We start from the raw sequence: 22,714 nt of genomic DNA, 5'->3' as shown, positions 1-22,714 counted from the left end.
TACATTCTATGTCCTTTGTGTGAATGTAGGCTCCTGGTACATATGGATTAGGTCTTATTCAACTCTGTATTCGCTACAAAGTTTAAAATGAAGTTGACTATGTATTAGACATGTAATACATACTTGTCAAAGTTATCATTATAAATTTACAAATAACAAGCCAACATATGTTATTCTACTAAGTAGGAAAAGGACTAAAGAAGGAAGACTCCTATTTTTGCCTTATACCTGAGAGGAGGTTATGTTCTTGTTTAATCCATCCTGTCCTCCCTTTTAGCGCAAGACATTATGTCCAGCAATTAAGCAGTTAGAGATCATGAGTGAGATGTTTTCCTATGCCATTCAGAAGCAACTGACAACAATGAGAATTAGCATTTTCCCCCTACTACAGCCTTTAGCAACTGCGAAGAGTGACTCACTGAATGGCATATGACACTGATCACATTATCTGGTGATAAAAGGGTCACAATTAGATAAAACCTTTTGCCAGTGTGTATACTGCAGCTCCAACCCAAATGAGCAAAACCCCCTTCCCACTAATGTGGATCTTGGAGCAGTAGAAGACAGAGACTTCTGCTACCCTCCATCATTCCAGCAAGGTTCTGTTCAATAATATGTGGCAGTAATTTAGTTGTAATTAAACAAGACCTGATATATTATTTCCTAATGAACTCAAGTGAAGTCATCTCCCACTTCCTTTCCAGCACTTCTAATTAGGCAATAAGTGCTATATCATGAGCAATAAAGATCCCTTTTCTGGGCTAGTGATGAGGGATTAGAGAATAGGCAGGGAGGCTTTCGTGGCCCAGAGTGAGAGGCAGGTAGGCGGCAGTTTTGAATGGAACATCCTCCATTCCTCTTGCCATCTGCTCCCAAATTACCTAGGTGGCAAGCAGTGATGAGGAACAAATTGAAATGAAGCTAGAATAAGAAGAAGCTTGAAGCCATCAGTCACCAGCCTAGCAATTTAAATCGCAGCTTTATGTGCGTGGGCTCGTTGTATAATTATTCTTGTGCTTATTTATTTCCGAGTTTTTCATATCCACTTGCTTGTCAAACCCCCAGGAAACTCAAGAGAATGAAAATAGGTAGTTAATATTTTCACTCTGTAATTCTTGAAGAGCTCAGTATCCCAGACTTCGAAGTGGCATGCACATTGTTGGAAGATTACAGCATTCACGATTGTTCACAACGAACTCCCGCCACAGTGTCCACTCTAATGTTGTTTTGATTATTTTTTTCTGCAATATTAATAAGTGGAAATGCTCTTTTCTCTTTCTTCACAGATTCTTAGCTGAGAAAAAAAAGGCTGTTACCCTTCTTTAATTTCATTCAACTCATTTAAGGCAGGGGTAAACAAAGGAGGCTCTGGCTCTCCATCTGTTTTTGTAATGAAGGGTATTTCAGTGAAAAGCTCAGCACTGTTAATAGTACACTCTACTAATTTTGGATACTATGAAAGCTATTTCATAACTCTAGATTGTAAGTAACTGAGAGAAAGGCAAAAATATTCTTATGTATGGATATGCAACTAAATTTTGTCCAGTGGATGGACACGCTCCATTTATCCTTGTGGAAGAACCAGTTTTCCTTTTATTGGCAGATTCATTATAATATCTTGATCAATAAACATGTCTGTTTTTTTACTTCCGCTGTGAATTGGTTGTAATATCTGATTTTCTCATATGAGTTAAATACAATCTTTAACCCATGTTCATTTTTTATCTATGAGTCATTTTTATACTTTAAAAAAAGCATCATTTAACAGTAAATAAATTTCCATTGGGTTACATGTTGTCTATAGATTTTTCTCACTGAAGTAGCAGAGTTGAGTAATTATAGCATGAGTATTTGCAATAAAGACTGTATGGCCAAAAAAGCAAAAACTATTTACTGTCTGACCCTTTGCAGAAAAAGTTTACAGACCTTCATCTAAAGCACATATATCCAGCCAAGCCCTATGTATCTGAAGGAGCCACCAAACCCCAGATATAAAGAGTCATTTGGAGAAAGCTGGTATGTGGTGTTTTAATATAATAAAGTTGATGAGAGAAAAGGGTAGACGAAGCAAACATAAGCGGGTAAAATGTAGAAGCATCTTTGTATCTCATTTGTGGCTTTTAGTGTTTTTTTCTACATGTCCAGGCATCAGCATGGTGGCATAAATAAGAACCAGTATAATAAGCCTTCACTTTTTTTCTAAATTGCTAAAAGAGCTATTTTATTGTTTAAGATTTGGTTTTGGACTAGATGTTAGGAGACTTGTTATGATTTAGCTGTGGGAAATTTAGCAATTTTTTTATGTTTCTTGACTTGAGCTTTTTCAAAGGTATAATGCATATTAATTTTTGGACTCATTTTAATATTATTTTTATGTTTATCCTTTAGAGAATACAGTGATTGTTTTTTTTTTTTTTTTTTTTTTTTTCTGGTTGAAGCTATTTTCTGGAGGAAAATCGGAATAAATCAGATCAGACTATTTTGTCCCAAAAAGATGGAACCCGTGTTTAGAGCCTTTTATAAAACTAACACATTGGGTTAGAAAATCATCTACCGGCATACCTCAAAGATATTGCTGGTTCAGTTTCATATCACAACAATAAATCAAATATTGAATATCATAATAAAGCAAATCACACAAATTTGTTGGTTTTCCAGTGCATATAAAAGTTATATTTACACTAAACTATAGTCTATTAAAAAGTGTGCAATAGCATTATGTCAAACAAATATACATATATTACTGAAAAAATACTTTATTGCTAAAAAATGCTAATAGTCATCTAAGCCTTCAGTGAGTCTTAATCTTTTTGCTGGTGGAGGGTCTTGTCTCAATGCTGATGGCTGCTAGCTGATCAGGTGCTGATGGTTGGGGTGGTTGTGGCAATAAGACAACAATGATGTTTGACCCACTGATGGACTATTTCTTTCACAAAATATTTGTTTATAGAATGAGATGCCATTTGATAGCATTTTACCCACAGTACTTCTTTCAAAATTGAGTCAATCCTCCCAATCCCTGCTGCTGTTTTATCAACTAAGTTTATGTAATATTCTAAATCATCTGTTGTCATTTCACCAATGTTGACAGTTTCTTCACCAAGAGTAGATTCCATCTCAAGAGAACACTTTCTTTGCTCACCTGTAAGAAGTAATTCCTCGTCTATTCAAATTTGATCATAAGATTGCAACAATTCAGTCACATCTTCAGGCCCCACTTCTAATTCTAGTTTTATTGCTATTTTATCCCTACTATAGTTGTTTCCTCCACTGGAATGCTGAATTCCTCAAAGTCATCCATGAGGGTTGGAAACAACTTCTTCCAAACTCCTATTAATGTTGGTGTTTTGACCTCCTCCTATGAATCATGAATGTTCTAAATGATATCTAAGATGGTGAATCTGTTTCAGAAGGTTTTCAATTTACTTTGCTCAGATACATCAGAGGAATCACTGTCTATGGCAGCTTTAGCCTTACAAAGTGTATTTCTTAAGTAATAAGACTTGAAAGTCAAAATTATTTCTTAATCCATTAGCTACAGAATAAATGTGCTAGCAGGCAGGAAAACAACATTAACCTCCTTATATATCTCCAGCACAGCTCTTGGGTGACTAGGTACTTATCAATTACCAGTAATATTTTGAAATGAATATTTTCTTTTTTGAGTAGTAGGTCTCAACGGTGGGCTTAAAATATCCAGGAAACCATACTGTAAACAGATAAGCTGTCATTCTGGCTTTGTTCCATTTTTAGAACACAAACAGAGTAGGTTTAGTATAATTCTTATGAGCTCTAGGATTTTCAGAATGTTAATGAGCGTTGGTTTCAACTCAAAGTCAGCAGCTGCATTAACACCTAACAAGAGAATCAACTTGTCCTTTAAAGCTATGAAACCAGGCATTGACTTCTCCTCTCTAGTTATAAAAGTTTTAGATGGCATCTTCTTCCAATAGAAGGTTCTTTAACCTACTTTGAAAATCTGTTGCTTAGTGTAGCCACCTTCATCAATTATCTTAGCTAGATCTTCAGGATAACCTGCTGCTACTTCTGCATCAACACTTGCTGCTTAACCTTGCACTTTTATGTTATGGACATGGCTTCTTTCCTTAAACCTCATGAACCAATCTCTGCTAGCTTCAAACATTTCTTCTGTAGCCACTCCACTTCTCTCAGCCTTTATAGAATTGAAGAAGGAGTCTTTCTCTAGATTAGGTTTTGGCTTAAGTGAATGTTGTGGCTGGTTTGATTTTTTTTTTTTTAATCCAGAAAACCTAAACTTTCTCCAAATCAGCAACAAGGCTGTTTTGCTTTCTTGTTATATCTGTGTTTACTGAAGTAGCACATTTAATTTCATTCAAGTATTTTTCATTTGAATTCACAGTTTGGCTAACTTTGCCTTCACAGGTTGGTACAAGAGGGATAGCTTTCAGCCTGCCTCAGCTTTCAACATGCCTTTCTCACTAAGCTTAATTATGCCAAACTTTTAATTTAAAATGAGAGACCTGTGACTCTTTCATTTACTTGAACACTAATAGGCAATTGTAGGGTTATTAACTGACCTAATTTCAATATTGTTATGTCTCAGGGAGTAGAGAGGTCCAAGGAGAGAGAAACAGGGAGATGGCTGGTCAATGGTGCATCCAGAACACACAAAACATTTAACAAATTAAGCTCACTTTCTTATATTGGTGTGTTTCATAGACCCCAAAACAATAACAATAGTAACCTCAAAGATCACTGATCACAAATTACTGTAAAAGGTGTAAAAATAATAAAGTTTGAAAGAGTGCAAGAATTATCAAAATATGACTCAGAGACATGAAGTGAGCACATGCTGTTGGAAATTGGCACCAATAGACTTGCTTGATGCAGGATTGCCACAAAGTTTCCATTTGTAAAGAATGCAATATCTGAGAAGTGTGATAAAGTAAAGCACAATTCAATGCGGGTATGCCTGTATTCCAACCTGCTCCCACCTCAGAATGACTGAGCTGTTTGACATCAAGGTGAAACTGGCAAAGTTACCTTTGAAAAAAGACTAGCAAAGGGGCCTTGGCTGGACTTTAGAGATCCTGGCAAGAAAATTAAAATCTGAATTTTATTTGTAGGGGTCACCCAAGAAAATATTGCAACTTACTTTATCTTATTCATCTGTGTTAAACAGTGTATATGTTGCTATCAGTTCAAACTCTGATGTCAGTGAAGTTAATTTTGGGAATAATAAAGACAGCGAATAATATTTGGGAAAATATTTGGGAATAATTTAGACAGTGAAATCTCTCCTAACCGTCATCTTGACTTTTCTTTCCTCAGTTACTCTTTTCTTCTCAAGTCCCAATGCCAAGATTTCTGATGCTGTATTCTAAACCGTATCTGTTCTGCCATGAGGTTTTAAAATCAGTCCTGTTGTGAACCCTCAGTGTCTCAACTACAAAATCAAATTCCCTTGCCTGAGTTACACAATCTTCTTTTTCCTCTTCTTTTTTCTTCCTTCTCTCTTTCTTTTATTTGACAATTATTTACTGAATGCATATCACTAGGATTCCAGGATGCACTAGTGAACACAAACAAATATAGTCCTTGGCCTCATGGATCTTTTAGTTTAATGATAGAGGTAGCCATTATGTAACTCATTGAGTTTAAAAACTGTAAAATTTCAACAGCGAACATTTTATGTAGAAGAAATATAAGGTGCTATGAAAAATAGGAAGGAGAAATTTTATCTATTAAAAAGATAAAGTTTTCCCTGAGGAAAATTTTCTTGAACTCTGAAAGGTCAGTAGAATATTAATGAAGAAAGAGAAGAGCTTTCAGGAAAGAGCAAAGATACATATACAGCAGCACTATGATGGTTAGGTTTATTTGTCAACTTGATGGGCTAAGGTGTGCCCAGACAGCTGGAAAAACATTATTTTTGAATGTGGCTGTGAGGCTGTTAAGGATTAGTATGAAAATCAGTAGACTGAGTAAAAAAAGATCATCCTCACCAATGTGGGCCAGCATCATCCATCCATGGAGAGTCCAGATAGTACATGGAGAGAAAGGAAGAATAAATTCACTTTCTCTTCTCAAGATAGAATATCCATCTTCTCTTGCCCTCATTGTCTAGCCCTCAGATTTGGAACAGGACTTATGTATTTGCCTCCTTATTTCTCAAGTCTTCAGTGTTGGACCGGAACTATAACACTAATTTTCCCAGACCTCCAGCTTGCAGAGGGCATATCATGGGACCCTCAGCCTCCATAATCAAATGAATAAGCCAATCACTCATAATATCTCTCCTCCCCCGCCCCACGTATTGGTTTTGTTTCTCTGAAAAACCCTGACTGTTACGAGCACTAAAGAAATAGAGAAAAATCAGATGGGCTGTGGCGGAGTGAATGAGAAATTATTAGTAGGATTAGTCAAATTAGATTGATCCTAACTATGACAATGCAGAGCTTCACAGTCCATTTACAGCCTTATCCTGCAGAGTGATTTTACCTAAAGAGAGGATCTCACTGACTGTAGTATGGAGAAGAGACTGGGGAAAGTCAGAGTAGAGTTGAGTACATAAGTTAGTGATTCATTGCAGTTCATCACAGAGTAGAACTAGCCAACACAAAATAGTTCTTGTTACATACACAGCATTTTTCTAAGAGATTCACTAATCTTTGTTCATGTTCCTCTGCTTTGTGGATGAGCAAACTGAATGCTGGGAGGTTAAGTAATTGCCCTGATTATATAGTTAACAATGGTTAACTATTGAGATTGACACACAAGAAGTAATAATTCAGAATTTACATTCTTAACTACTATACTTTGTTTCCTCTGGAAAATTCTGCACAGTGGCCAAGAAAGTTGATATTAGAGGGATTTCCCCATCCAACACCACTACCCCTCCCCACCACACACACTCACACACTATGTGTGTGTATGCACATAAATACATATACATTTACATTCATATCCACTGATTTATCACATTCAAATGTCCCATAGTTTGAAAGTCATTAAAGACAGAAATTTGTGGGGGAGGTAGATGTAGAAATTAGGGTATGGTTTAAAAATACTGAAGAGAGCAGATCAATACAGTAAACATGTTTACTGTACAGAAGAGGTCCTGAGGGGAGTGTATTTCTGATTGTCTCAATGTGAAACCTCAACAAGCACTAAAGGCCATTGGCCATACGGCACTTAGGAAAATCAATGCTTGCTGCATTCCACCTGGATTGGTGCTTACAGAGTCTACCCTGAGTCTCCCTCATGGAACAATGAGTCCCATGTACATACTAGCTGTGAACTTAAATCAAGTTACTTAACCTCTCTGAACTTGAGCCTTGTATCTGAAATGTGTCAGTAAGATCTACTCCAAAAAGTTCTTTTGAAGATTCAAATACATGGCACACCTGCAAATATTTTAGTTTTTCTTTCACTGCCTATTTCTAACATTTTTTTTATTCATTAACTGCCTCCCTGACTTAATCCTTCTCACACTGCCTCTCTCCTCTTCCATCTTTCCTTCACTTTCTGTTTTGATTTTTTTTCTAAAAATTTTTGCATCAATTAATAAGAAGGAAACAGATAAGGATTCTTACAGTGTTTTATTATTCTTTTCATCTATCTAGAGACTGAAAAATAAAATATAGGTTGTACATTCTCATGTTGCTTCTTTGATCAAGGAGACTTACTTAAAATTAATCAGGAGGACCCAGTAGGCAGATTGAGAGATACACAACACTACATTCCTTTTTTTTTTCTTCTTAATACACAGGCACCCAAATGTCATTCCTTTATTACTGTAAGCATGTCTTCTTTTTACTTTCAATTATATGTTGAGATTTTACTGAGGTTGTACTACTTTTTAAAAGACACTCTATTTTCAAAAAAGCATCTATTTCTTACTATTGGAATTTCCATTTTAGAACAATGAGATCCTGCTGGTGAACTTTTAAGAACAGAATGATTGAGTTGCAAGCACATTGTTGCTAAGTGAACAGTGCTGTTTTCTTAAGGATTTGTGTTGTTTTCCCATTATTTACATGAGCCTTGGCACTTCATCTCCTTCTTGTTGACATCAGCATTGTCGGGGAGAGCTGCTGGGAAATGCTGTATCTTCCTGGAGCTTCACCCTTTTACCATGCATTATGAATAATTGAATTAATTATTCAAGACAGGATTTATGCTTTCACCAATGTAAACAGGCTGACCTCTTCACTAATAGGCCATCTTTGAGAAAGCCTTAGCTGCTGACCCAACCAAACGTTGACCTGTAAGGTTTGAGTTTATTTCAGGAACAAGCCAGGATCCACATTCTGAATTGAGATGAGGTGATCTTCAGCCCTAAACTTACTGCCCTGGTTTTAGACATATGTAGAAACTCTTCAAAGTGTGACATAAGCTTAGGCACTTGGCCAAAGAGAAGCATAAAACAACAACAGGGAAATGTTTTACCGTAAAATGTTAGCTCATTTGATTCTTTTAATTTTCTTGCAATAAGATATTAAACCCTGTCCAAACCCCAAAAGGGTATATGTTGGAAAAAACGTCATAGGCACCTTACCCTTAAATCTGGAACATGGAGAGAGAGATTTTTGGTTTCTACATACACAGCCTCACAGGTCACATTACTAATCAATTCTTGGAAAAAAATATTTGCAGATCACATATTATAAGCAGCTTTTACTTAAAATATATAAAGAACTCTTACAACTCAATAATAAAAAGTCAAATTACCAAATTTGAAATGGGCAAAGCATCTAAATACACATTTCACCAAAGAAAATACAAAAATGGCCATAAGTACATGAAAAGATACTCTCTGTCATGTGCCAGGAGAGAAATCCAAATCAAAACCAAAATGAGATAGTACTCACTCAATAGGATGGCTATAATCCAAAACAGAGTATAATAAGCATTGGTAAGGAGGTTAAAAAATTGAAACTCTCATTATTGTTGATGGGACTATAAAATGGTGTGATCACTTCGAAAAACAGTCTACTGTTTTTTTTTTTTTTTTTTTTGAAAGATTAACCAACGAGATATCATATGATCCAGCAAGTCCACTCCTAGATAGATACCTCAGATGTGAACATTTTAAAATATTTTAAAAGCTATGTCCACATAAAACCTTACAGTGAATATTTGCAGAGCGTTACTCATAAAAGCAAAAAAAAAAAAAAAAATAGAAACAACCCAAATGTTCGTCAGCTGATAAAAGGAGAAGTAAAATTTATTATATCTACACAATAGAATATTATTTAGCAATAAGAAAGAACAAAGTACTGATACATACTATAAGGATGAACCTTGAAAACATTATGCTAGGTATAAAAAACTGGTCATAAAAAAAACGTGTTTTATAACCTTATGTATATGAAATGAGCAAATAGTCACTTCTGAGAGACAGAATATAGACTAGAGTTTGCCTAGGTCTGGGCAGATGGAGTACAAACAAGTAATGACCGCTAAGGTGTATAAGGTTTCTTTGTGGGATAATTCTTTTTAAAAAAATTGTGCCGGCCGGGCGCGGTGGCTCAAGCCTGTAATCCCAGCACTTTGGGAGGCCGAGATGGGCGGATCACGAGGTCAGGAGATCGAGACCATCCTGGCTAACACGGTGAAACTCTGTCTCTACTAAAAATACAAAAAACTAGCTGGGCGAGGTGGCGGGCCCCTGTAGTCCCAGCTACTCCGGAGGCTGAGGCAGGAGAATGGCGTAAACCCAGGAGGCCGAGCTTGCAGTGAGCTGAGATCCGGCCACTGCACTCAAGCTCAGGCGACAGAGCAAGAGTCCGTCTCAAAAAAAAAAAAAAAAAAAATTGTGCCGGGCCGGTGGCTCAAGCCTGTAATCCCAGCACTTTGGAAGGCCGAGACGGGTGGATCATGAGGTCAGAAGATCGAGACTATCCTGGCTAACACGGTGAAACTACTCAGGAGACTGAGGCAGGAGAATGGCGTAAACCTGGTAGGCGGAGCTTGCAGTGAGCTGAGATCCCGCCACTGCGCTCCAGCCTGGGCGACAGAGTGAGACTCCGTCTCAATAAATAAATAAATAAATAAATAAATAAATAAATAAATAAATAAAATAAATAAAATAAAAAAATTGTGATAAGGTGTGCATGACTCTGAGAACACTAAAAAAAATTGAATGTAGACTTCAAGTAAATGAATTGCATGATTTTTATCTTAAAATATAAATATATGTGTGTGTATACATACACACACACACACACACACACACACACACACATATGTAAGAGAGAAGAAGTAATCCCATTCCTCAGCCATCGCAAGGTTCATGGCTGACACTCCTATAATGAAAGTCAGGGTAATAAGGTAGGGAAAAGCCGAACAGATTAATTTAGCAAAGTCTTTTGTAAAGGTTGGTCAAATAGATATTTATTTGCATGGAGAAAAATATAGTCATCCAAATGAAAAATATAAGACGACTACAATGATGGTAAGATAAATCTATTTATGATAGATGCTTAATGTGTTTGGCAGTAGTTAAGATTATTAGGAGTCAAAGGATGCAAAATTTTATGGCTGGGCGCGGTGGCTCACCTCGGTAATCCCAGCACTTTGGGAGGCCGAGGTGGGTGGATCACATGGGTCGGAGTTCAAGACCAGCCCGGCCAAGATAATGAAACCCTGTCTCTACTAAAAATACAACAATTAGCCAGGTGTGATGGTGGGCGCCTGTAATCCCAGATACTTGGGAGGCTGAGACAGGGAATTGCTTGAATCCAGGAGGCGGAGGTTGCAGTGAGCTGAGATCACGCCAGGGAACTCCAGTATGGGTGACAGAGGGAGACCCCAACTCAAAAAAAAAAAGTTATGTAGACAGAATACATTCAAGAGATCAATTGTACAACATGATGACTGTAGTTAACAACAATGTATTTTATACTTGAAAATTATCAAGAAAATAGATTTTAAAGTATTCTCACTGCAAAAAAGTAAGTTTATGAAGCAATACATATGTTAATTAGCTTGATCTAGCCATTCTATAATGTATGTATATTTCAAACATCAATATATACCATATGTATACCACATGTATGCCATATACATATATATGTACATATATACATATGTACCACATGTATACATATGCATATATATACCATATGTATACCATATATATGTATACATATATATATAAAATTTCAACTTGTCAATTTAAAAATAATGAATAAAAATAATTCTAACATATGGGCCAAAAAATTATTATTAGGGATTTTTCCTAACCTTTTAAGGTTGATACTGTGGAAAGCAAACACATCTATCTCACTACAAAATTTCTCTTATGGCCACAGTTAAAGGCAGAATCAGAAACTATAGGAAATACTGGCATGATCTAGTCTTATGTGACACAGGAAGTCTTCAAAAATACACAACCAAAGACCAAGGAAAAAAATATTTTATACTAATTCAGATGCTAATTCTAATGAAAGAATGAGTGGTTATGGAGAAGCATGATTGGACTGAAAGAGGTATGGCTTAATGGTAATAAACTAGGTGGTGGGCCAATCTGGGGGTACCCAGCAAGGCTGGACCAGGAATGTTGCATATTTCATTACTGTAGCCTCTCTGCCAGTAACAGGGCTTGACACCTAGTAAGTGCTCAGTACTTGTTGAGTGAATGAATGTCCTCACTAAGGAAAGCTTAACTTTCTTACTATACTATACTCACTATCCTGTAGGAGGCAGGTGAGACTAGCTTGTCAATGGTGGGCAGTGATTTTGCAATATTTATGTTTGAATCCTCTAATAAATTATCTCCCTGTTTGCACAGGTATTGGTTGAGGAAGCAAAAACACAAATTCTGTTATTAAAAGTTATATGAACTTTTCTTTACACCACAGCCAGCATAGTGAATAGCAACGTAGCGAAAGTGTAAAATGTTAACTTTGAAGTTCCAGTTTTCTCAGAAAAGTGACTTTTTGCCTCTAGAGACTTTATTCACTCAGGATGTTTCAGGTATGTGGAAGGGAATCATGTAGGGGTGTGTGTGTGTGTGTGTGTACATGCATCTACACATATCCATGTTTGTGTGTGCATGTGTATGTGAGATAGAAGATAGAAGGTAAGTCAAGCTTTTGAAGATCACTTGTCTTTGCAACCATCCCTTCAGATAAGTTCGTTACAATTATGATGTTAGAAATGTTGGACTAACTATTCAATTCTCCTTTTCTCCCTTTCCTCTCCCATCAAAAAGTGCCTATTAAAAGGAAATATTGCAAAGGGATATATATTAAATGAAAACATTTAATATCAATGCAGGAAAAATACATAAAACAAGATTGCAGGAATTTTTCTATTTTTTCCTGAAATTATGCCATACAGGCAAAAACTTATACAGAAGAGCAATATTAAGATTGTTTTGATATGTAAATTGATCTCCTGGTTTTACTATCTTCATTTGCTGCAATAGACAATGAAATCCAAGTAATTATTTTCAATTTCTTTGAGGATTTGAAGATCTAACACTGTCTTTGAGCTATGTGGTTACTAATAATTTAGTCCCTGAATTCAGTGGGTTCTATGAAATCCACTAAGAAAATACACAATGAAATTTGCTTTTCAGGAAAGAGTAAAAGGAAGCAAAAGGCAAAGAATGAAAAGATAGTCCTGGGATAAATGAATACATTGAAAAGAAAGTTAAATAAGGGGATTGGGATGAGAAAGAAAAAAAGATGCCGTCTGAAGAAGATAGCTCAGAAACAAGAAGTTCCATGCTCAAGAAAAGTCAGTAGTTGATCCTGAGAAGAGAGTATTGCCTCCAGCTTCCACTACCTTGTAAACCTCCCATTCCTATGTCCAAAAGCTACATAGATAATTTCCCTCACTAACACCCAATGAAGCTTTCTCTTTGCAGGTGTGCTGTTTCATGCTGTGCAACATTCCTTAAATCTTTCTGGTTATGCATATGGACAATAATATACTCTATTACAGACACTCATCCAGGTCACTTCTAAACTCAAGAAAAGGAAATAAGACACTGAATATCTAAAGGATTGGGACAGAGTTGACAGGGTAAGATCTTTCTGCACCTATATATGATAGTGCTAAATGGAAAAAAAAAAAGATATTCTGAGAATTTGAAGTTAAATACTCACTACGAAACCTATACTTCTTTGGCAAAATCATATCCCTGAAGCAGAAAGCAGAATGATACAAATACCAGTTCAACATATAACACTTAAACAGTTATCTGAATTTCCTAAAAATATAGGTGTATTCATTTGCTAGGGCTGCATAGTGGTGAAAAGGGTGTGATCTTTTGACTGTTCATTGCAAAGGGTCATAACCAACACTCCTTTAACAAAAGATATGCTAACAAGAGAATAGGATAAATTTATCACATGTGCATATTTGCCTGGGCATCATAGAAAATATAAAAACTCAAAGGAGTGCAGATAGTTGACACCTAAGTACTTAATTGAGGAGAGGAGAGACGGGAAGTGTAGGGGTAAATGATTTTCAGGAAAAATGAATAAACCCAGCAGACAGAAATTAACTTGTAAATGATTCTGTTTGGAATTTGACTGAGCCCAAGACAAAACATTTATCTTGTAAAAAAAAATCAGTTTAGGTGCGATTGAATTCCTCAGTCTCCTCTTCTGCATAAATTTTGAGATCACAGGGAGCTGATGCGTTCCTTTTGTGGATTCTGGTTGGATTGGATTAGGGCCAATCATAACGGCCTTTTAGTAGATTCATCACCCCTTTAATGACTCTGTTTCCAAATAAAGTCACATTCTGAGGGAATGGGAATTAGTGCTTCAACATACAAATTTTGGGGGGGAAACAATTCAGCCCATAACTGTAAGACTCACAGTTACTGAATCACAATATAACCCAGCTATGGAAATGGAGCCGTCTCTAGACAATATGCTTTTTATTTTCCTCAAAACTTTTTCAAACATCTGAGAAGTATTCTCATTCGATCTTCTTGAAATAAACCAACTGGAATCATCTGGTTTAATTTTCCTACTTTTTGTATATATGTGAAACCCAATGTTCCATTTTAAATAAATTACACAATCCAAGGTTAAAATATAAAAACCACAGAATAATACCAGAATTTTCAGATTCGTTAATCTAGATTCCTTCAAGACTATTGGACTTTTGGACTGGAAGGATCCATGGCTAGCTTGTCATTTCAACACACTGAAGCTTATGTTCCCTAAGTTTCAATGATCCTGAAGTAGAAAACAATGAAGAGACATTAGTGTATTTATGGTTCTTCTGGTTTCAAATGTCAACCTTTAATGAGATTCAGAAAACATAATTAGGTATAGAGCTTATCTGAGAGCAGAATTTGAGAATAGCCACCCAGGAAACATCAACTCTAAATGAATGGGGTTAGCATTCCAAAGTGGAGAAGTGAAAGTTTCACTTATATAGGCAGAGACAGAGAACTTTTGCAGAATTACAGCATTTTCTAGATGAGACCAGTGCATACATTACAGCAATTTGAGTAGTTACAGATTGCTGCATTCCAAGGAAGATTACTTTATTGTTCTCTGAGTAGAGGCAGTGATCTATGGGGATCTTATCTCTGCTATTGTTTGGTCTTCCTAATTATTTACAGAAAAAAAAGTAGAAGTTGCAGTTGTATGCCATGCAACTCAGGCTGCATGGACACATTCTTCTCAAGGCTCAGAATAATTTAAAGTTCTAACAGCTTTACATTTGAATTATTTAATAAAGCTTGAATTATTTAACTTCACATTTCCCCATTTTTATCAAGATCTTTTGAAGAAAGCATCATAAATAAATTCAAGCATTTTTGCCCCTTTTATGTTCAAGAGCTTAGTTCCATGTCACTAGGAATGCTCATTCCTAGAATGTTATACCCCATGGCAGTGGAATTATTCTGGTGATAAAACTGATCGGTTGTATTAGTTTATTTTCATGCTGCTGATAAAGACATACCCAAGACTGGGTAACTTGTGCGGAAAAAAAGGGTTTATTGGACTCTCAATTCCATGTGAGTAGGGAGGCCTTACAGTCATGGCAGAAGGCAAGGAGGAGCAAGTAACATCTTGCATGGATGCCTGCAGGCAAAAAGAGAGCTTGTGCAGGGAAACTTCCCCTTATAAAACCATCAGATCTTGTGAGACTTATTCACTGTCACCAGAAAGACATGGGGCAGACCAGCCCCCATGATTCAATTACTTTCTACCAGACCACCAGATCCCTCCCACAATACATGGGAATTCAAGAAGAGATTTAGGTGGGAACACAGCCAAGCCATATCATGGGGTATAGGCCAAATTTAAAGCAACATGAAGGAAGTAATTTTGTGACCTGAGTCGGGCTGCCTATTGATGATTGCACCTTCAATGAACGTAATTCTTTGAGCAACCATCATTTTAGTTCATTCAGTTGTACACTGACTGCATTTTGAACAAATGCTAAAGCAGCAGTAAAGACAAAAATAGGATAAAACACACACAGCAAATTATTATAACTCTGAGAATAAGTAATAGTTTCTGCCATCAAATTCCCTAAGATCCAAACCAGCTGCTTAGCCTACTGTGTAGAGAGGGTGTCAGATCTTGTATTAGTCCATTTTCATACTACTATAAAGAAATACCCAAGACTGGGTAATTTATAAAGGAAAGAGGCTTAACCGACTGTCAGTTCTGCATGGCTGGGGAGACCTCAGGAAACTTATAATCATGACAGAAGGTGAAGGGGAAGCAGGCATCTTTTTCACAAGCTGGCTGGAGGTAGAAAAGCGAGTGAGTGAGGAAGTGCCACACTTTTAAAACCATCAGATCTCATGAGAATTCCCTCACTATCATGAGAACAGCATGGGGGAACCACCCCCATGATCCAATCACCTCCCTCCCTTGACACGTGGGGATTACAGGGACCTCCCTTGAAATGTGGGGATTACAATTTGAGATGAGATTTGGATGGGGACACAGAGCCAAACCATATCAGATCTGAAAGGTTACTTATTTGGGTTTTCATATTACCTGTCACTTTAGTGATGTTACCTGATTCATCTGAGATATGATAGTATCTCCTGTGACTGTGCAGGTTCATCTGTGAGCTACAGTTAATATATCTAAAGCCATAAAGTTCTGTAATAAAACCTTTCTCATAACAGCAACATCATTTTTTAGTAATATAATACCCAGGCAGCTATCACGTAGGGCCTTTTTTTGTGTAATTGCTTAGGGCCTCTACATGCCAAATGACATCCTCAATACCCGGTTGTGATAGAAAGATGGAAGCTAAATGATCATACCAATAGAATACAAAATGAATCAAATGAGATTGTAAATGAGGAAGATTTGTAGGCTTTAAAAGAGTATAAGCTATTTGACTTTGTGTCTAGGCATAAACCAAAGATCACTATTCTAACCATCCTGGGGGTAACCATGGCCATAGATTGGTGCTGCATAGCCAAGATGTTTCATTTGGAACTAGTCAATAAATATCCAGTTTCTGTGCCCATTCAGTGGCATGCCAATCAGTACTCTGTAAAATAATGGCATAAACACATCATTTTTTTGTGTATACATTCCATGTATCGAGTGATAGTGAATTATGTAACTTTGGTGTGATTCTTTCATTCCCAGTATAAAGAGAGGAACTGACTAAACGAAAAGAAAAAAGAAGGTAAGACGAAACTATCCCACATTTTTGTTATACTCTCCTAAAATCTAGTCTTATCTCTTAGCCGGGAAAGCATCAGCATTCAAATTAACAGACTGATCTCTTTTACTGGAAAGCTTTTCCCATGTCCTTTGCTTTGTTAAGTATTATTAAAAGGCCAGTGATGTAAGTTCTACAAAAAGAAATACAGTAATACAACTAACAAGGGATGTAAAGGACCTCTTCAAAGAGAACTACAAACTACTGCTCAAGGAAATAAGAGAGGACAAAAACAAATTGAAAAACATTCCATCCTCATGGATAGGAAGAATTAATATTGTGAAAATGGCCATACTGCCCAAAATAATTTATAGATTCAATGCTATTCCCATTAAACTACCATTGACATTCTTCACAGAATTAGGAAAAAAAAACATTTTAAATTTCATATGGAACCAAAAATTTGCCATATAGCAAAGACAATCCTAAGCAAAATGAACAAAGCTGGAGGCATCATGCTACCTGACTTGAAACTATACTACAAGGCTACAGAAACCAAAACAGCATGGTACTGATACAAAAACAGACATATAGAAGAATGGAACAGAACAGAGACCTCAGAAATAACATCACACATCTACAACCTTTTGATGTTTGACAAACTGAACAAAAGCAATAGGGAAAGGATTCCCTATTTGATAAATGATACTGAGAAAACTGGCTAGCTATATACAGAAAACAAATTGCACTCCTTCCTTACACCTATACAAAAATTAACTCAAGATGGATTAAAGACTTAAATGTAAAACCCAAAACCATAAAAACCCTAGAAGAAAACCTAAGCAATACCATTCAGGACATAGGCATGGGCAAAGACTTCATGACAAAAATGCCAAAAGCAATGCAACAGAAGTCAGAATTGACAAATGTGACCTAACTAAATCCAAGAGCTTCTGCACAGAAAAAAGAAAGTGTCATCGGAGTGAACAGGCCTCTGACAGAATGGAAGAAAATTGTCGCAATCTACCTATCTGACAATGGTCAAATATCCAGAAACTATAAGACACTTAAACAACTTTACAAGATACAAATAACCACATCCAAAAGTGGGCAAAGGATATAAACAGACACTTCTCAAAAGAAGACATTTCTGTGGCCAACGAACATGAAAAAAAGCTCAACATCACTGATCATTAGATAAATGCTAATTGAAACCACAATGAGATACCATCTCATTCCAGTCAGAATGACAATTTTTAAAAAGCCAAGAAAAATAGATGGTGGCTAGGCTGTGCAGAAATAGGAACGCTTTTATACTGTTGATGGGAATGTGTATTAGTTCAACCATTGTGAAGACAGTGTGGTGATTCCTCAAGGATCTAGAACCAGAAATACTATTTGACCTGCAATCCTACTACTGGGTATATACCCAAAGGAATATAAATTATTCTACTACAAATACACATGCACACATATGTTTATTGCAGCATTATTTACAATAGCAAACATATGAATCAAATGCCCATCAATGATAGATGGGATAATGAAAATGTGGTACACATACACCATGGAATATGATGCAGTCATAAAAAGGAATGAGATTCTGTACTTTGCAGGGACGTGGAAGAATCTGGAAGCCATCATCCACAGCAAACTAACACAGGAACAGAAAACCAAACACCGCATGTTCTCTCTCATAAGTGGGAGTTGAGCAATGTGAACACATGGACACAGGGAGAGGAACAGCATACACTGGGGCCTGTCAGGGGGTGGGGGCTGAGGGGAGGGAGAGTATTAGGACAAACAGCTAATGCATGTGGGACTTAAAACCTAGATGACATGTTGATAGGTGCAGCAAACTATCAATGGCATTACATATACCTATGTAACAAACCTACACATTCCTCATTTGTATCCTGGAACTTAAAGTACAATTTTTTTAAAAGGTCAGTGATGCACATCATTTTTGTTGTACTAATGTTAGGCACTGCATTCGTCAGCATTCTCTAGAGAGGCAGAACTAATCGGATATATATGTATTTAAAAGAGTGTTTAATAAGTAGTATTAACTCACATGCTCACAAGGTCCCACAATAGGCCATCTACAAGCTGAGGAGCAAGGAAGCCTGTCTGAGTCCCAAAGCTGCAGAACTTGGGAGTGTGATGTTCCAGGGCAGGAAGCATCCAGCATGGGAGAATGATGTAGGCCAGGAAGCTAAGCCAGTCTAACCTTTTCATGTTTTTTCTGCCTGCTTTATGTCCTGGCTGTGCTAGCAACTGATTAGATGGTGCCCACCCAGATTAAGGGTGGGTCTGCCTTTCCCAGCCTACAGACTCAAATGTTAATCTCCTTTGGCAACACCCTCACAGACAAACCCAGGACCAATACTTTGCATCCTTCAGTCCAATCAAATTGACACTCAGTATTAAGCATCACAGGCGCCAATGACTATTCCTAAGACATGCAGATATAATTCTGATTTTCTATCCAATCACATTCTTGGTCTACCACCATGGTAGGCCAGTAACACTTGAAAGGAGCATGTGGCTGCATATCCAACAGTTTTTTTTTTTTATTTTTCCTGTAATCTATTAGCATATTCCACAACTAATTGCAATAAAAGGTTTGTTTTAAAGCATAAGAACTGGTGATAGTAGTAACAAAACACAAGAACTAGGAACAAAAGAAATAAATTAAGTGATAATTTGCAAAGAAAGACCTTCTTGATATGAATGATTATTAATATTAAGCATTCATTTAGATGCAGGCCTGGTCTGGTGTCTTGAGAAAGTAGACTACTTCAGATGTTGTCTCTTTCTCATCCTTGTTAGTTCTTTGAGAATTTTTAATTACTGGTTTGAGATGAAGTCCAAGCAGGCAAAGCAGTTATCTTTAAGATAGTGATGTATATCCAGTAATTAATTCCTTTCAGCTTAGCAGCACAAGAGTTGGTTAGGAGCACATATAAGTTCTCTTCCATCTTAGTTAGAAGCAATCCTTTAAAATATGCCATTTCCAATAGACAAAATCTCCTGGCTGGTCTTTGAGTTTCTCATCTCCTGTAAACTTCCTGTGGAAAGAGTCTTCTACTAAATTACAGGTTTTAGTTAGCTGCCTCATAAGGCCACTGCAATAATACAACATATTCCCTTTTGATATCACAGATTCACAATTTACTGGAGACAATTTCATAGGTCAGCCTGTTATAATTTCAAATGGAGACACTTAGCATTTACCAGAAGGGATAAACCTTAGTTTAAGCAAAACTAATGAAACAGCTTTTGGCCAAGGAATTTTAAAAGACTTAGTTAATCTTGCCAATTGAGTTTTCATTGTTCCATTTGTGTTTTCCTCTAACTCAGATGACTGGGAGTGATAAGCACAGTGGAAATACTGAAGAATGGTCAAGATATCATATACTGACTAGATTACTTGTCTAGTAAAATGAATACTTTTGTTGTATAAAGTTTAGGGAAATTCTTCACGTTAGAATAATTTTTTATAAGAGAATTTTACCACTATGGCTGTTGCTGTTTTGCACAAAAATGCTTCTACCCAATGAGAAAATCTACAAGCCGTCACTAGGACATATTTGTACTCTAGATTTGAATAAAATCTAGTTGCCATACTTTGGAAGGGCCATCCCATAAGGATAAGTGACTTTGCAAACGATGTAAAGGTTTCCCTGGATTATGTTTTATGCAGATATGATAGCAATTGTACACTTTATAAGCAACAAATGGAGAAGGTTTTCAGTGATATTGTTTGTTCCAAGCAATCATCTCATCAAGTCTCCAACGAGTTAAATTACACACACACACACACACACACGCACACACACACACACACACACATAAACGTTAAGAAAGATGACGGTAATTGGGATGGAAGTATGGGCAGAACTTTTGGTTCATGCCATCACACAGTTTGAGAGGAGAACTTTTTGTTTCTCGATTGTTTCTCCCTTTTTTCTCTCAATTTTCTTGTTCTATTTTTGGGGCTTTGGACTGAGTTAATTTTTTATCAAAATCAAGTGCTTCCTTCAAAGCTAAAATGGCTTGATTTTCTTGTTTAAATATATGCAGGACAGCTCTTTTTGCTGTACTAGTTGCTAAATGATTTTCTTTGCTTTCTAGGGTGTTTGTTTTTGAATGGCTAGGAATCTAACAATGACTAATGGTGTTGGCAATAATATAGCTTCCAATAATTTTGAAACAGGGTGTCCATTTTTTATGGACTAATAGGAAGAGGTTAAAAATCTTCTTTGTTTCCATAGTGCCCCAAAATCATGAGGTACTTCAAAAGCATATCTGCTATCTGTATAAATATTAGCAGTTATTCCTTTTGTCAATTGACAGGCTCTAATTAATGTTATTAACTCTGCTTGTTGAGCTGAGGTTGCTCCCAGAAGATAAGCACTTTCTATTTCCTCAGTCAAAGATGCTCTTGCATAACTTGCATGTTAAATTCCAGATTCATCCTTTAAGTAAGATCCATCTGTAAACCAAACAACATCAGCATTAGTAAAGGGAGTTTCTTATAGGTGCATCCTGGATGAGAGAAGCTGGTCAGTTAAGATTGTGTAATCATGTTGCATTTCCTCTGAAAGCAGGGGTAGAAGAGTGGTAAAATTTAGGTTATTATATTTGAAGAGTGTAATAGGGGAGCAGAAAGAAGAATGTTACAAGAAGCCAGTAAACTAACTGAAGAGTGTTGAGTATAGTGGGAGTTTAGAAGTGCTTCCTCAGAATGTGGAATAAAGACAGTGAGGGGAGATTTCATCACAATTTATTCAGTTGCTTTTATTCACGGGGAAGAATTATTGCTTTCATGCAAGGTGGCAATCTTTTAGCCGTAGGATCCAGTTGTTAACTACCCAGAAACAATACTTTGCGTCCTTTAATCCAGTCAAGTTGAAAATATTAATGATCATAGTAAATAACTCGCCTTCAGTTTGGATGACAGTAAAAAGGATAGGAGGGTTTGGTACCACTGAATTGAAATGTTACATGGGATAGGCTTGTACAGAGAATAATCAAGCCTCTTTTATATAATGCAAATTTATAGGTCTTATCCCCTCCAAGACCTCTAATCTAGAATATTTTTTACGGGTCAGAGAGGTTTTAAGTGTAATAATTCTACTTTATATTCTAATTATAAATATCTTTTCCCCTTTTGTGAGAAAGAGATGTGGGTATTGTATAATTCTAAAATGTCTTTCCCTATTACATGAATGGGGGTTGAGGGACCAAGAGAAAAACATGTATTCTCTGTAGGGGACCCAACTGAAAAATTGTAGATTGAGGTTTATCTACTGACATAGGAGTACTTATTACACATATCATTTATATATATATATAGGTTAGATATATATATATCTTTTTTTTTTTTTTTTTTTGAGACAGAGTCTCGCTCTGTCACCTGGGCTGGAGTGCAGTGGTGCAATATCTGCTCACTGCAAGCTCTGCCTCCTGGGTTCACGCCATTCTCCTGCCTCTGCCTCCCGAGTAGCTGGGACTACAGGTACCTGCCACCACGCCTGGCTAATGTTTTGTATTTTTAGTAGAGACGGGGTGCCATTTATATTTCTGTTTTAATTTTAATTTTATTTATTTATTTTTCCATGTTATTTTAGATTCGGGGGGTAGTGTATTTTTTTTTTACTCCAGGGAATGTGGTATTGTAGTAAGGTGGATTTTATCACTGATAATGTAGCTCCAGTGTCAGTGAGAACTTGTGTTTGTTCTCCCATTTAAATTAATTTCATTTTCCCCTAAGGTATTAGTTTAGATAAAAGAGAAGTTCTCTTTGATTTTCTCAGAACATTCTTATTCTTTTTGTTTGGCTTGTTGCTGTTCTCTCCATTTCAATTTTCCACAGTCCCTTTTGAAATGTCCAGGTTTTTTGCAGTAGTTGTAATGCAGGGAATTGGGTGAGTTTTGAAATGTATTAGACTGTTGAGGTATTACAAATTAGTTAGACAATTGTTTTAGTTGTAAACTCATGACCTTATTTGCTTTTCCTTTCTGTTTAACCTTCTCTTCCTTTTCTTCTGCGTTCAAGTATAGAATATCTAATCAAAAAAATAACTAGATCTTGAGTTTGAGAGCT

This window comes from Piliocolobus tephrosceles, chromosome 18 (genome assembly GCF_002776525.5).
Source record: "Piliocolobus tephrosceles isolate RC106 chromosome 18, ASM277652v3, whole genome shotgun sequence".
Classification (NCBI taxonomy): domain Eukaryota; kingdom Metazoa; phylum Chordata; class Mammalia; order Primates; family Cercopithecidae; genus Piliocolobus; species Piliocolobus tephrosceles.
The sequence above is the reverse complement of the archived record's forward strand: the minus strand, read 5'-3'. Positions refer to the sequence as shown.